Source organism: Tenrec ecaudatus, chromosome 17 (genome assembly GCF_050624435.1).
Source record: "Tenrec ecaudatus isolate mTenEca1 chromosome 17, mTenEca1.hap1, whole genome shotgun sequence".
NCBI lineage: Eukaryota > Metazoa > Chordata > Mammalia > Afrosoricida > Tenrecidae > Tenrec > Tenrec ecaudatus.
In genome coordinates, this window is record NC_134546.1 from 6086931 (window position 1) to 6103589 (window position 16659).

Consider the following 16659-nt stretch of genomic DNA (forward strand, 5'->3'; position numbering starts at 1 on the left):
CAAGACCCATTTGCAAAGGGCCTTCTTTTGTGCCACAATATGAATGTGCTTTGATGGCAAATAATTACGCAGTCCTTTTGACATGAAGATCCACAGGCTGCCCTAGTTAAGCCAGTAATTAGCCTGTCCTCCTTTTTTTTTATTATTATTGAGAAACTACAAATTATCCTCATATGCGCACTGGCCATTGCCTTTTCTCCTCTCTATTCTGCCACTGTCTCCTGCTCGCTCACTCGCTCTCTCCTGCTGGCCTGCTCGCTCTCGCCTCTCTGCCTCTCCCTCGTCTCGCTCAGCACTTTGGATAAGCGGGGTGCAGCTGCACAAAAGCCAGCAAGGCTGGACCATCAAGATGATGAACAATCTGGGTGAAGAGCCTTCCAGACGAACACAAAAGCTGGAGAAGTGCAGTTGATGGAGGCCCGGACAGCTGAAGAATGCCGCGCTCTAACGATGAATAGCCCTCATTTGTGAATATACAGATTTTCCGCCATGAATAAAAACTGAGTGGAGGTCACAATAAATAAACTTTTCCCCCCCTTCTCCTTAAATAATAATTCAGGTTCCCGGCACCAAACAGCTGTAAATTGAAGGTTGGGCTTAGTTTTCGCAACTCTCAAAGGGCATAATTAAGCTAAGATCACATTGTTTGATATATTAGTGTAATGATGAGCTCCTATATTCTGCTTGTTTCGAGTTATTTCAGTTTTTCTTTCCCATTATCTTTTTTTTAATTGCATTTCAACTACATCTTAAATGTAGGAACAGCAGTTCTGAAACATAGTCTGCCTTGTGTTTGGATCTATTTGAAATGTATTCATATAACATTTAATTAAAACTGCAACATCCCCCTTTAGAAAATGCATGGAAGTAGAAATATCTATATTATCTGACTAGTTCTGACATGATCTTGCCAAAAGGCTGATTCTTTTTCCTCATTGGTGCAAGATAATTAGACCCTCATTAACCTCCTGAAGCATCACTGTCAGTGTTTCTTGGCGTACTAAAATCGGGATTTGGGGAGATTTTCATAATGTTGCTTAAGATCACTGCGGAGGCAAAGATGAGGTCTGAAACATGCTCAGCTTAGAAGGTGTCTGAAAACGAGCCTCTGCCAGCCTACACTGTCTGAAGGAGTCCAGCCTCCCAGGAAAACGACAGAGGGGTCCCTGCACTCAGCACAGCACCCACCCCACCTGTGAAGCCTTCTCCAGGAAAGGTAAAAAAATACTATTTTGTTTTGTTTTAAGCAGTATTGGTTAGATTGTCATTTTCTCCCAATCATTTATGAGCTGAAAATTCAGAGGAAATTTTCAGTGTCTGTTCCAATTAGGAAAGAGAAAGGGTGCGTTTTGAGAAAGCTTCTTGTCCCCTTCTAATTTTTTAGTAAACACACAAAACATCTTTTCCCCTTTAAATTCAAAAACAACAGTTGAATGCCAAATGTTTGGTGGATGGTTAGTTATTGGGTTGGCAGGTTTGGGGGTTATTGCCCTAGGAAAACGGTAGTCCAGAATATATTTTATTCTCCCCAGTAAATTCCAATCCATCCCCACGTTCAAGAAGACCATCAGAGCAAAAACCCTGAGAAATATTGAGCCGTTTGGAAAACTCACTCCTGCTCCACACTTTCAGGATCTCATCCCCGCGAAAGAAGAGTGTCCTCCTAAAGGCCCGGACCCTGAAGACCTTTAGCTCAAGGACAGGCCACTGCATTGCATGATGGGGAGCCACCCCTCCACCCTTCCGATCCATTCAAAGGAGCTCTAGGGAAAAGCAAGCAATTAAATGTCTTGTCTGCATGCGCGACATCAGAAAGCAAGGGCAAGGTGGGGCGGAAAGCCTAGAGCAGCCCAAGGCAGAGGGCAAGGACACTCCAAGAAGAATCTAAACCTATTCACAAAAGATACAGAAGACAGAATCCTTGCACTCATGACCTTATTTTTATATTATCGCATCAGTAAACAGACCAGAGTTAAAAAGAAATCAGATTGTGACCCCCAAACACACAAGCAATCCTTGCCACCCTACTAGCTGCCATCGTGGGCCTGCACACACTTGGAAATGTTACACACAATTAGACCAAGGTCGTCTCAGTCCTTCGTTTACCTGGCCCATTGTGACATAGCTAAATCAGCTCAGACGTGCTGGGAACTGGCCAGGTCTAGAAGGAGGCACAGACCTGTCACAAGAGCCCAACAAGTAATTAGCATTGCTCTCGCTTACCTTACTTTTTGAGGTTCAAACATACTGCTCACAATTTATTGTATGCCTCCTCTACATTAACCTTTTCTCAGGCTGTGGAGCCGTGGAGTGAAACAAAGCCGGACAAATGCCTGCCTTCATGGAGCTTACATTCCACTTGAAGCAATTGCACACAAATGAATCCAAATCCGGTCAGTTGGTTATCTGTTTATCCTAGAGATAGAAGGCAGGAGACTATGACAAAGAAAGGGGGTGGGGGATAGTATTGGGCAAAGCGTGGTCATTGAAGATCTACCTGGTTTTTGACCAGAGAGCTGAAGTGAGGAAGAGAATCATGCAGGCTTGGGGAAGACTTTTCCAGGTAAAGGGAGCCTAAGGAAGGGCAGCTCTGGCACACTCAAGGATCAGGCAGAAAGAGCATGATCCCTGAGAAGACGGAGCAGGGTCTAGGAGGGGAGCGATGAGAGGAGAGGAGAGGAGGGATAGGCCATGGAGGCTGTGGAGGACATCTCACCACTGGACACAAAGAAGAGCTTTGGGGAGTTTATTCACACTAGATTTTAGGTACTTTGCTTTATCCATCTTCCTAATCCCTAATAAAGTCCCCATCTATGAGAGACAGCAAAGAATACCGTGGGGCAGGGGAGCTTATTGGCACACAGGAATTTAGTGAGTGTTGTCTAGTTGCCTCGTTATCTCCTGATAAGCAGGAGAAAGCTGGAGAGCAGAGAAGGCAGATAGAAGGAGAATCAAACTACGCAATCTGTGGTGTTGGTGAAAAAAACTGAAAATATCAAAAACCCGAGGAACAAATAAATCCATCTTAGAAGGAATAGAGCCAGAATTCCCCTTAGTGGTGAAGATCAGAAGACCTCAGCCTGCTTACTTTAGTCGCCCAGAAACACCGACCAGTAGAAAAGCAACAACCACAGCAAGAAACATGTTGGTTGGTAAAGCAAAGGCTCAGCGAACAGGATGGAAGCCTTCATAAATGGAAACAAACACTAGACACGACACTGGACGACACCTTATCAAGAATCATGAAGACAGCACCAAACCAAACCACATGCACTGCCATCAGGCTGATGCGGATGCTTAGCAACTCTACGGGACAAGGTAGACTTGCCCCTGTGGGTTTCCAAGGCTGTGACTCCTTGCCACAGTAGAAAGCCCCATCTTTCCCCAAAGGAGCTGCTGGTTGTTTCACAGTGCTGACCTTGGAGTCAGCAGACCGATGCACAGCCGCCCAGGACTTGGCAATTTTAAGTTCCGTTTTATGTAAGTTCCGATGAGTCAGCGCCAACTCCATGTCAATTTACAACAACTAGTAGAAACATGCCGATAAAAATGACCCATTTCCCAAAGAAGCACCACACACACGCACAAAAGATTGGAATAGACACTATACCAAAATGCATGAAATGATGAAAAAGGAAAGTGAGAAAAGTTGTTCAGCATCATTGGCCATAATAATAGAATTGCCGATTAAAACACAACTAGAATCCAAGATAGATAAACCGTTCAGGAATTGTAATGGGAGTAATGATTCCCGGAGGACACAGAGGTCTGTGTGTGTGTGTGTGTGTGTGTGTGTGTGTGTAGGGGGGGGCGGGAGGTTGGTAAGTATGGAGGTGGGACCTGATAGCAACGATGACTGTATGGCCCCATTGGAGGAGAACGGATAACAGAATGGCAGGTGAAAAGATACATTGGATGGTGTAAGATACAGGGGGGCGGGGAGGAAAACCGACAATAATAATATTTATTATAATAGCAAGGGTTCTTGGAGGGCAGGGTGGGGAGGAGGGATTAAGGGGAGCTGACACCAAAGCGTGAAAGAAGAGAGAAAATGATTTGATAATGATGGTGGCAACTATTGTACAATCATGCTTGATCTAATTGAACTATGGATTATCGTAATATCTATAGAGCTCTCAATAAAATGGAAAAAACACCACAATCAGATACCATGATATGTCTATGAGACGTACTCAAATTTAAAATAATAGCAATGCCAACTTCTGAAAAAAGTGTAAAGTAGCAGGAACTGTTGTATAATGCTGGCAGGAACAGAAAATAATGACTCGCTTTAGAAAATACTTCGAAAGTGTCTTATCAAGTTACGTGTGTACTCGCTCTATGATCTGGCAATCCTATAACTAAGGTAAACAGAGCTACAAAGATCTGTAGACAAATATTTGGAGCAGTTTCAGGTGTAGTCACAAAGTACCGTGGACTGATAAGGACAAACCTTGGAAGAAATACAGCCAGAGAACTCTTTAGAGGCAAAGATGGCAAGACTTTTTCTTCTATACATAGGACACGTTGCCCTTGGAGATGAGTCGCTGGAGAATGCCATTATGTTGGGCAAAGTAGAGGGGCCACAAAGGAGCGAAGCACCCCCAAAGAGATGGGTGTACACCATGCGATTCCATCCTTGGAAACGGTTTTCAAACTCATCTGTTCGGATGGTCCACAGCACCTCCCTCATTTTTTTCTTCACCTCTTCTATGTCAAATCACTGTCCTTTCACGTTCCTCTTCATTCAAGGAACCAAAAAGAAGTCACAGGGAGTGAGGTCAGGTGAGTGAAGGATGTGGGGCAAGAGAGGCATGCTGTTTTTTGCCCAAAACTGGCACACTGAGATGGCTGCATGAGCAAATGCATAGTCATGGTGGCAAAACCAGCCCCCACTCCCACCCCCCATTTTCCACAAATCAGACCTCTTTTTGTCTCTCACTGTTATGTAATATTTTCAGACCCTCTAAAAAAGCTTGATTAACAATCTGACCTGGTGGAACAAACTTCAAATGCACTAAGTCAACATTTTCACCTGTTCAGGAAGTTGACAGACATCCAGAATAAGCTTGTCATCAGTGGACATTTCACGTTTTTTAAAATGAGAGAACCACTGTACACGTGAGCTTTCCCCATAGCACTGACCTTGCAAACTGGGTTCAACATCACAACAGTCTTATGAGGCATGAAACCCCATAAAACTGTAGGAAGGGATAAGGGATCAGTAATAAGATAAGCTGCAATTGCACAAGAGTGTACAGAGACTGCATTTTCCCCAAGCAGGAAACAAAATTTGAAAGCCACACATTGTTCTCTTAAATCGGCCATCAAAAAAGATGAGGTTTGAACAAAACTGCTTTTACAAAAAGATTCACTATGATCAGAGAGAACCCTCCCAGGTGATGCCACTGGATGGACTGACTCAGAGGGAGTTGCTAAATGCTTGCCTAGTCGGAAAAAATGCATACGTAGTATGAAAGCTCCACTCCACCCAGCACAATTCTGGTTTGGGGGGTTACCCCCTCATATGTGGTGGGGAAAGCTGCTAACCACCAGCTGCTCTGTGGGAGAGTGGTGAGGTTTACTACTTGGGGACAGACTTACTCTCTTGGAAATCCATAAGGACAGTTCTACCCTGTCCTATAGTATGAGTCTGGTTTTGAGAGACATAGAGAAGCTCAGAGCTTTTTGCTTTGTTAAGAAAAAAAATTGTTTTTAGATTTTCATGTGCTCCCTACAATTCTCCATTTTGCAAACATAGTCAACCGGAGGGCAGAGAAACCCTCTCCTTTGTCAGACCTGGGCGAGACAAAGTCTCTACCCACATGGCCAACGGGTGCTTTGTCTGTAGTTACTTATTTATTTTTTATTTTAAGTGTGGGTCCATCTTGTGATCCTTCAAAATCTAGAGTCTCCTCCCTCTGCTTTCCTCCTACAATCATCCGCCCTAGCAAAGCCCTGGAATTAATCCGTATCATTACTAAGCTCTATTCTGTGCCACTTACTCAAAGACGGGCAGATGGAGCAGGTACTCTTCAATATTCATCATTTTCGTAGGAAGGGATAAGGGATCAGTAATAAGATAAGCTGCAATTGCACAAGAGTGTACAGAGACTGCCACTTGCTTGGCACAGACCATAACTGTTGTTCAAAGCAGAAGTGTCCCCCCTCAGAAATAATCTTTATTTGTAGCGTACGTAGAATGCCTTTGACAGGCCAACTCCCTCTCTGCATATCTCCTGAAATCTTCATAGCAACTCTGAGCGTTCCGTCAGTCACCGACTTCACAAGTGGAAGGAGTGGCTCTGAGGGCCTATGTAATTTTTTGCAGCCCCTGAGCTGCTGAGCTAAAGAGTGTAGGGCTTGTTGGTTTCAAGACCTGTGGGTTTCCCACTACGCTCAGCTGAGCTGGTTGAAGATTTACTAAAGTGGGTGATTTCAGTTAGACTTTACAGGGTGCAGGATTCCACAGAGGTAACAGTAAGTAAAGTTCTGATAAGGCCAATGAATTGTTAGAAGGGAAACAAAAACAAAAGAAATGCAATGCTTCCTTCGTAAACATTTCTTAGACTATCCCAGTATGGTTTAGCTCCCAAATATTTTATCATAAGTTGAGTAAGTAAGCAGATCCATTCTTTTTATTTATACCCAACCTCTAAATCAGGTCAAACCATTTCAAAAATAGACACCTCCTCTGCTGAAATGAATTTCCCCTGTTAGGAATTTTCTTTGGGGAAGAGATTGTGAGGAATTCATTCAAGTTGGCTTAGGTGAGTTATTCACTAAGATGAACCTCTGGCTAGCTCTAAGAAGTCAGAGAAATGCAATAAGATCCCCCATATACCAGAATAGAAAACACCCAAATCTCTTATCCCTGAGGGATAGCTCAAAGATTAGACATTTAAAATCAGAGTTATATAATGAAACCTAAGCCCTTTTCTTGAGGGTCACACTTCCTGTTTTGTACAAACAGAAGGACATTCTTCTACCCACTGCCCGTATCAATCTTCTGGTGCTCAGTCTGCATTGAGGTAAATAGTGAGAAAAAAAATTGAAACTGACCCATGAATGGCTCAGTTAAAAGAAAAAAAAAAGGAAATTGCAAAAATGAACTCTTTAGACCAACCACGAGAAGCTTCTCCTTATTTAGCCAATTTGTTCCTGTTTGCTAAGGCTTTAGAACTAGAATAAGCAGATCTTTCCCACGGAAGTTCAAACAGTAAACAGTGTAGGCTTTGATGCAGCTGCCCGATGCTTCTCTCGTCCCTCAAAGGCAGTGACAGCTGGTAGGCAAACAGAGGGCTGTGACGGTGCTGCAACAGCATCTCATGTATAGAAGCAGGCGCCTCCTCCTCTAGCGTTAACAGGCTTTCTTGGAGCTGACCTACTACGTAGGTCAACAAGCAGGAGCTCAGATATTATGAGTTGCAATCCATCCCAAGGAGGGCACCCCTTGCTTCAGTTCACAGACCCACATCTTCTTAGCCACCAAGCCCTTCATTCCCAGTTAGGTCTTTTTACTTGCCCAGCACTTAAACTGCTAATGGATATCCATTAGCAATTGTGGCAAAGGCAGGAGATTTATTAACTTTTTTCCTTCACTCAATATCCTCATTTATAACAAGGTGTGTATTGGAGAACACAGAGCAAGATCAATAGCCAGATGAAATAGGGAGATGCACAGAGTTACCTCTCTTTACTCGTCCCCCCACTGCCATCATTTATGATCGCTTATTTCCGCCCCCTCCGCTGCTCTCCTGTCCTCCTCCCTCCCCTTCGGTCCCCTCTCTTCTGCTATTTACTCTTTCTCTTCTTCCTCTGTCTTCCTCTCCTGATTTCTATCTCTCTCCCTGTCTGTCTCCGTCCACCTCTCCATTGTCCGCACCACCAGCCTATTCTGTGATCTTTGTGGTTGCTCTGATCAAAACTCACATGTCAGCGGCTGGATTGATATTGTGTATGGGTCAGTTGACTACTGAACAGTTAAGGCAAAATTACTTCCCAAGCATCATGAACAGGCAGAAAAGCAAGACTTAAATCTACAAGAAGGTGCTCTTCTTCTCCATTCAAGACTCACCAAAGGCATCATCAATCAGCAACTGGTTTTAAAATTCTCTTAAAAATGTTTTATTAGTTCACTTTACTTGGCATTTTTATCACTATTTATATCTGTAAAGTAGTGATATAATTAGTAAAGCTATTAATGTTTCTTATGCTTAGTATTACAAATGCTACAGATCTCTATAAATCTGGCTTATAGCAAAATAAATAATGATGTTAACACTGTCAAGCATCAATATAATTGCTACACAGCTTTGTGTAAACCCAAACAAAGTGCCAGTCTAGTTAAACAGCTTCATCCGGGCCACTTAGACACCCTCTTTTAGAACCAGTCAAAGAGGCCAAGAGGAAACCTGGAGTAAACGAAGTCCAGAATTCCCTATGATTTTTACAGCACAGAACAGCCCAAGCCTCCTGCCCGGTCCTCAAAACACTGCTTCCACAGAACGAGAGCTTCCTATTATTTGGGGAGAATAAACATGATGAAATTCTACATCTGCAAATTAAGGGTGCTGAAGTCCTGACCACTCAGCTATGTATATTGGACCCCCATTGGTCTTTTCAGACTTTTATTTTATCCAATGCCAAAAGGAAGTATTTGTTGTGACTGACATAGAATTCTACTTTTGTAGCAGGTTTTCCCTTTAATGAACACTACGGATCAAGATCCTTTTCTCGGACAAATGGAAACCCCTTTTCTTGCACCATCTGGTTCGTACCCCACTATTGACTCGCTGTAGCTAGTGGCGTAGTGAATTATGTGTGGGACTGCTAACCACAAGGTCAGTAGTTTGAAACATAAGCCTGCTGCTCCCATAAAGCTTTTACAGTCTTAGAAACACACATGGGATTTCTTTTCTGTCCTATATATATGGTCATTGTGAGATGGAATTGGCTCAATGACACTGCGAGTTTTGACCCACCTGCAAAAAGAACTCTCCTGACACAGTAGTTAAAGCAATTGGCTGATTAGAGAGCAGCTAGGCCCTCCAGGGAAGAAAGAGGTGGCTGTCCACGTTGGTAAAGATTTGAAGCCGTGGAAACCATATGGGGCAGGTCTACCCCGTCCCATAAGGTTACTTTGAGTAGAAATTAACTTGATAGCAGTGGATCAGGCTGGGATTTGCCCCCTGACACACAGGGAAACAGGGGAGGCAATCTTATCTACACGCTCTGCCTAGCATTCTTGCTTTCTGTAACCAGAAAGGATTACACTGAACAGTCCAGTGCACCGGTCCTGAGTAATGGGCCTTCAGAAGCCAAAGTATTAGACAAATATATCAGCTATGAGATATAATACCAAAGGCTAGCTCCCCGGCGTCAGCATTTTTAACTTTCCTTCTACAGTGACTGGATGATAAGAGGATACAATTCGAATTTTGAATTCAGGGAGAGCAGATCTTTTTAATAAAACTGTTGTACGATGTAGCTATATATCATTTCTTACCCCAATGCAAAACAAAGCCCCGATCTTCTCCCCCCTAACATCCATAATGATGGATTTCCATTGTAATTTTCCCCTCCATTCTTTGAATGAATTTTTCAAGCCAAACTTTTGTTGTTGCTGTTGTTGTTGATTGCACCAAGAGGTTCCAGGGAATCTTTCTTCCCGCAGGAAGCAGCTTTCAGACCCAGACTGAGGTGGAAGGGAGGCTGTCTGGGTGAATGACGAGAGGGGCGCGGCGGCCTCCCATGGTGGCGTGTGCGAAAGCAGATGAATAGGACGGCACTCGGTTTGGTCAAAAGGCAGCCTCTGTCTGTTCCCCTCAGCCAGTTTCATCACCTGATCAAGAGTGGACCCTCATTGCCATTGATTCCCATTTTAAGACACTTTATATTTGCAGTGCGCCTAACAAGTTGTCTTGGTTAGCCCCACAACATGCCTTGTGAGGTCATCACCATCGATTCTGTCTTCCAGGGAGACCCACATTCATGGGCCCACAGGTGAAGGAGCAAAACTAAGACCAGGACCATCACAGCGCTCGGGGGTCATTTTCTAGTACAAGGGCATCGAGGAGGAGCAGGCGGAGGGCATTCCTGTGCTGTTGGTTGGCAACTCCAAGTCCCCACAGCTCAATCGAAAGTCATTGATAGTATTGTAGGAAGACGGAGAGGATGCTTATTTTCCAAGACCTGATGAGCTTTGTAGAGCGGCATCTCCCACTCATTCGGACTTTCTGCCATCGAGTTAGTCTGTCGTTCCTCAGTCTGCCTTCCTTCTTGTTTGAGGCTCCCTTTTGTAAGTCTTCTTCTGTTTAGTGTTGTTGTAAGAGATCATCAGGCCATTCTGAGTCACGATGAGCCTGTGTACAACAGAAACTGTGCTCGGAGGACGTGTCATCCTCACCGTGATCGCCACGTGGCAGGCACCGTGTCAATCTATCTCATTGAAGGTCTTTCCCTTTTTCATTGACTACTTTACCAAGCGTGATCTCCTCTTCCAGGGACTGGCCTCTCCTCTCAATGTCATGTCCAACCTTTATGAGAGTAAGTAGAATTCTAGCTATCCTTGCTTCTAAGACCATTTTGTTTACAATTCTTCAAAGATTTTGTCCATTCGTTTTCCTTCTTCAACGCCATCATTCAAAGACACGAATCCTTCAGTTTTCCTTGTTCATTGTACAGCTTCTGTAGTCTGTTAAAAATACCATGACTAGGGTGGGGGGTGCCTGCTTTCATTCCCAAGTGACAGTAATGGGGTCTTGTGCAGCACGCTTGCCCGCTGAAATACATCATTTGATTTCCTGCCCGTTGCTTCCATGTGTTTGGAATATGGATCCAAGTAAAATGAAATCCTTAACAACTTCAGTTTTTCCACGATATGGTCGGCTGATCCTGTGATCCTTATGTTAGGATGGAGCCCTGAGAGTGCGTGGTTAAAGCACCAGGCCACCACCCCGAAGGTGGGTGGTTCAAACCTATCCACTACTCCTCTGGAGAAAGAGGTGGCAATGTGCTTCTGTAGACTTTGGTCACGTTGGAAATCCTTGGAGGCCATTCCACTCTGTCCTATAAGTTTGCTGTGAGTCAGAATGGATTTGATGGCAGTTGCTTTGATTCAGGCTTTTGGGAGATTGAAGGTACTGTATTGACAATGTAGATTTGGATACTTTAAACGTTCTCCTTACGCCTGTCTTTACTCTTCTCGGTTGCCTAATGCCAGGAAAGCAAGAGCCAACAACAGAAGGAATCAAGGGGCATTCTAGAGCAGCATGAAGGTAAGAGGCCAGGAGAGAAGTGCAGGTGACTCTTGCAACTAGGAAAGCTTGCCGACTCAAAGGAAGAGCCCGAGTCCTATCAATCTGTCAGAGAGCTTCATGTGTGCCCTGCACTTTCCACAGTGATGAGAGGCATAACAGCGAGGAGTTCGAAGACCATCAGATGTATGTCCTTGCAAATGTGATACCTTCACAGAGCTGCGGCAGCCAACAGCAGAGGGTGAAATTCAGAGTCAGCACAGAATGCAGAGTAGCCTTCCCCAACTCAACGGCTAGCACGGATTTAAGAGCGTTCCCCGAGGCACAGCACAGTTCATCGAAGGCCTACTATGCGCTTATGCTTTTAACCTTTCATTTGGAAATAATCTTAGATTTAGTAAATGTTTCAAAACTGGCATAAAGATTTCATGGATATCCTAGCCAGATCACTCGCATGTGAATGTGTTGTTCTTCTTTTCATGTTAGTACCATCAAGTTGCTCCCCAATTTATAGCACGGTAACCCCCAGGTTACATAATTAAAACCAGGAAATTAGCTTTGAAATCAAATAATTAATTCCACAGGCCTTGGTCAAATTTTGCCAATTATCCTCTTAAAGGCATTTTATCCTTCCTAGTTCAAGGCTTAATCCAGGATGACGTGTTGCATTCGTCCGTCAAGTCTACTTAGTTTTCTTTAATCTTAAATAATTTTTCAGTCTTTCATGATCCCTATACTTTTAAAAATGAGAAATCAGTTCCTTTTCCTAAATCTTTCTCAATTGATCTGATGCTTTCTCATGCTTACATTCAAACTGAATTTTTTTTAAACAACAATATCACAGAAGTGTTCTTCATGTGTTCTTGGTACTTTATGTCAGGAGGAACAAGATTTAGATCTACCCTGCTAATATTGCTGCTAAATTTTATCACTCAATAAAAGGCCTACTTATTAGGTTTCCCCAATGTAACATTACTATTTTTCTCTTTGTGATTAATATGCATTGAACGGAGCCCTGGTAGCGCAGTGAACTACACACTGAGCTACTAACCCCAAGATCAGTGGTTCAAACCCTCCAATGCTTCCATGGGAGAAACATACAGGTATGTACTCCCATAAAAATGTTGGGTCTCAGAAACCCCAGGGGCATGTCAACCGTGCCCTACAGTGTCAGTGTAAGAAAGGATAAACTCAATAGCAGCGAGTTTGAGTTTCTATGAAGAGATAGCTTGAGACTATAAAATATCTTATTTTCATCAAACTTTCACATAACACTTGTAGCATCTTTTGATAATTCTTTATATGCCAACATACTAAGCAGTCTCCATGCATTATTTCATTTAATCTTTACGACCATCCTGTGAGGAATATGTCATGATTGCTCTATTATTAGTAGGAAGGTCGGAGTAATTAATCAACTTGACCAAGGTCATGTAGTTACTAAGGGATAATGCCAGGGTTTGAACCTGAGTCTGACTCTTGTAAGTAAGAGAAGTATGCCAACATCTTAAATATTGTTTTAAAATGACTCCTTGTTATTGCCTTGACATTGTTTTTTCCCTACTTAGAAACAAACAAGTACACACACATAAATGGCCCGGTTGTTGAAATTCCAATCTAAAACATGAAATTGGACATAATGCTATAGAGCAGTGGTTCTCTACCTCCTAAAGCCACAAGCCTTCAATACAGTTCCTCATGTTGTGGTGGCCCCACAAGCAACATTATTTTCATTGCTACTTCTTAACTGTGATTTTTCTACTGTTATGAATCGGGAGGCCCTTGTGAAAGGGTCGGTTGATCCCCAAAGGGGTCACGACCCACAGGCTGAGAACCACTGCTATAGAGGAAACACTGAGAACATATATTCATTTCACCTGGACTTGGCATAATGCTTATGTCTTCCCACCTTTTAATCTCATCCTTCATTTATGTTCTTCTATTTCTTTTTTTTTTTTTTACTATCACATTTTAGTCAGCATTTGCAAGCAAGTTAATAAAAATGTCCCAAGCCCTAAGGGAAGAAAGCAAGTCTTGGAAGAAGTACAGCCAGGAAGACCCAGGATAAGAAAGATTGACATGATGGCTGCCGCAATGGGATCAGACACAATAGCTGTGAGGATGGCCAAGCCCAGGCAGTGCCCAGGCCCTCCCCCACCGCACCCGTGTGGTTCATAGGCCAATGGCAACAGGCCCCCACCTCACTGGCATCAGTTGGTTATGGCTCATGGAGAGCCTGTATAGGGTTTCTGAGACTGTCAATCTTCATGAGTGTAGATAACTTGTCTTTCTTCTGCTGAGGAGGTGATGGCTTTGAACTGCCAGCCTTGCTTTACATATACACAAGCTCATTGCCACGGAGTCGATGCCAACTCAAAGTGACCAACCAGTGGGTTTCCAAGACTGTCACTTTTTACAGCAGTAGAAAGCCCTGGCTTTCTCCCCAGCAGTGGCTGAAGGTTTTGAACTGCTGACCATGCAGATTGCAGCTCAACTCATAACCACTACACCACCAGGGCTCCATATATATGTATATGATATATATGTATCTATTTTCTAAGAGACCTCTAGTAGAAAAGTCATGAGGCAGGTATTGAAGCCCCGTGGATAAACAAAGTCTTAAGAGAAATATTGCAATTTGCATGTTTAATCAATGTTTAATACAGTTAGAGAAAAAAATCTTTCAAAAAACAATTCTAGTTCATGCTACTTTATTAAAGTCATAATTTCTTCAGTGGGGACAGAGACCATGTATATCTTACTCATCAGTGTATTCTCTAAGCTTAAAACATTGCCAACCAAGTGCTCAATAAATGTCTGTTTAAAGAACGTTCTGCTCAGAGTAGCAGCCCTGGGTTCACAATGGGCTGCTAACCACAAGTTCATCAGTTCAAGACTTCTGCCATTCTGCCCTCTGGGGTCATTGTGAATCCGAATGAACTCAATGGCTGTGAGTTTAGTTTTAGGAGCGCAGAGTAACAGGCTTCAATATCCTATGCAACATATATAATGATAATAATTTACGTACTGGGTAAGCTGAGCAAGCTCTGAGCACCTGGTCAACCTGGTAGATAAACAGACGCACTGCCCTTGAGTTAATTCTGACTCACAGTGACCCTCAGACAGATGTTACTCAGCGCCAGTTGAGAAAAAGTTACGTGGCTGTAGGGTCACACAGAGGGTTATGCCAGGGACAAGGTAACAAGTTGGTAGGTAGGTGAGACTTATGAATGACAAATGGGGTTGAGTCAGTTCGGCTTAACGGACTTGCTTGAGGCTGAATATTTTGAATGACTTCACTGGGTCCAAAGCTGGAGGCTTCTCTAATATTTTGATACACGGCCCATGAGCAGTGCATAGTGACTTGGAAAGTAAGAGCCTAATAAGAGAAGTGATTGCGGCAGATGTTTTATCAGATATTCAAAGACTACTGTTCAAAGTCTCAAAACTAGGTCAAGACAGCATTTCAGACCAGCTCCTATGGCACAGTGAGGTACGTATTGAGTCATCAACCATAGGTGAGTAGTTGGAACCCACCAGCTGCTCAGCAGGAGAAAGATGAGGCTTTCTACTCCCATAAGGAGTTAGTCTTGGAAACCCACAGGGACAGTTCTACCCTGCCCTATAGGGTGTCTGTGAGTTAAAATTGACATGATGGCAGTGCATTTGGGTTCTCGTTTTCTGTTCATGCGATAGAAACAGATTCAAGCTAGTGGGGAAAGAAGACAAAACTAATAGTGATGTTTCACACAGCTGATTTTAGATAAAGTACCACCATTCAAAGCATGTCACTATCTCTTAGCTTGGTTTACCTCTGTGAAGTTCAATTTAACTCTCTTCACAGGGAAACAGAACTACTAATAGCCCCTAACTCACCATTTCAGCCTCACAGGCCCCGAGGAAAGGCTAAGGCTGTCTCTCTGTAGAAGGTCTCAAAGAGATGGTCATTGGCCAGATTCGATTGCTGGGCCCATCCTTCTAGCAGTCAGTGCCGTGCAAGTGGTGAGGCATTCCGATTGGCTAGGCCTGTTCTGTAGAGGTCCCAATGCATAGCGCCCTTCCTGGGTAGCATAGAACTGTCCCGATGGGTTTCCAAAGCTATCCATCTGTACAGCAGCAGAAAGCCTCAACTTTCTCCTAGGGCATAGCTGGTGGGTTCGAACTGCTGGCCCTGGGGTTAGCAATCCCACTGGAAAACCTGCTACATGCTGCCCCAACCCCCACCACCGCAAGAAAACAAAAGGGAAAGAAAGAAAACTCCATAGCTACTGAGTCATTTCTGACTCACCACGCTTTCCGGTACTATGTGGATCAGCCCCAGTTAAATCTTTTGCATAGGAAGGATTGTCCCCAGTAAAAAGGATTTTGTTGTGAGGCCTAGCGAATGGGGAAACATAATCATCAACAATCAAAAACTTCCAGGTGGCCCTTTGTAGTCTACACTTACCATTGACAGAGATCAAGTGCCCCCCCTCCCCCTGCATCCAGCGGCCCATCCTGACTGGTGGCGTCCTGAAAACGCTTCTCTCTGATCACCAGCGGTGAATGCTCTCATTGTGCCTTCATCTACACTGCCCCAGAGAGGGCGCGGCATTCAGAACAAGATGGCCAGGCCTGGAAGGCAGAAGTCTGGCTTTATTGATCCTCCACAACTCAGCTAAGACTCTGGTATAGCCTAGGTCATATACTCCAAAAAGAAGAGCCCCTTGCAGGCACCTCAGGAATGAGATGGAAAGAGGTCCCCAAAAGTCCTTTGTTTCAAAGTCAGTAAAGACTTTCCAAACTAGAAAGCCTTGGAGACATTCTAAATGAGATTTTAGCCCCTGCCACTGATAGAAGAGGAGCTGCCATGTGAGAAGTTAAAAAGAGAGTGAGCGGGAGAGCTGAGACTCCTGCAGCCCAATCAGGCCAGCCTGGCTCTCCTTCTGTATGGCAGGTAGCTTCCACCGGCCCACTGACCTTGTGCTGGGAAAGCAGTCACGTGGAGCCCAAGTTATCAGACATCACCTGCCTGGGTGCATGCTTCTGACTTTGGTCTGTGTTTCTATTACACAAATGCCACAAAGTCTGCCTTCGCAAGATTGAACTGAGATTGAGCCGCCTGAAAACGCGAAGAGAGGTAGTCTTCTCCTGCCCCTCTGCTCCAGCCAGAGACCCGGGCCGGGGCTCCAGCGCATCCCTAACTGAGCACGTTCCCACCAGCAGATCGGAGGGAGATTTATGTTCATCTAAATCCCTGAGCCCGCTAGCCCTCTGAATCAAAGGTGGAGTTATAAACCCAAGAAATTAACTGCCAGGCTCTCTCATGTGCTTGCGTCGCAGAATCTTCCCATCCCTGGTTAATAAGCTTGAAGATAGTTACAAGTGGAGCCGTGGAATAGGGCATGGAAAGAGCTCTGTA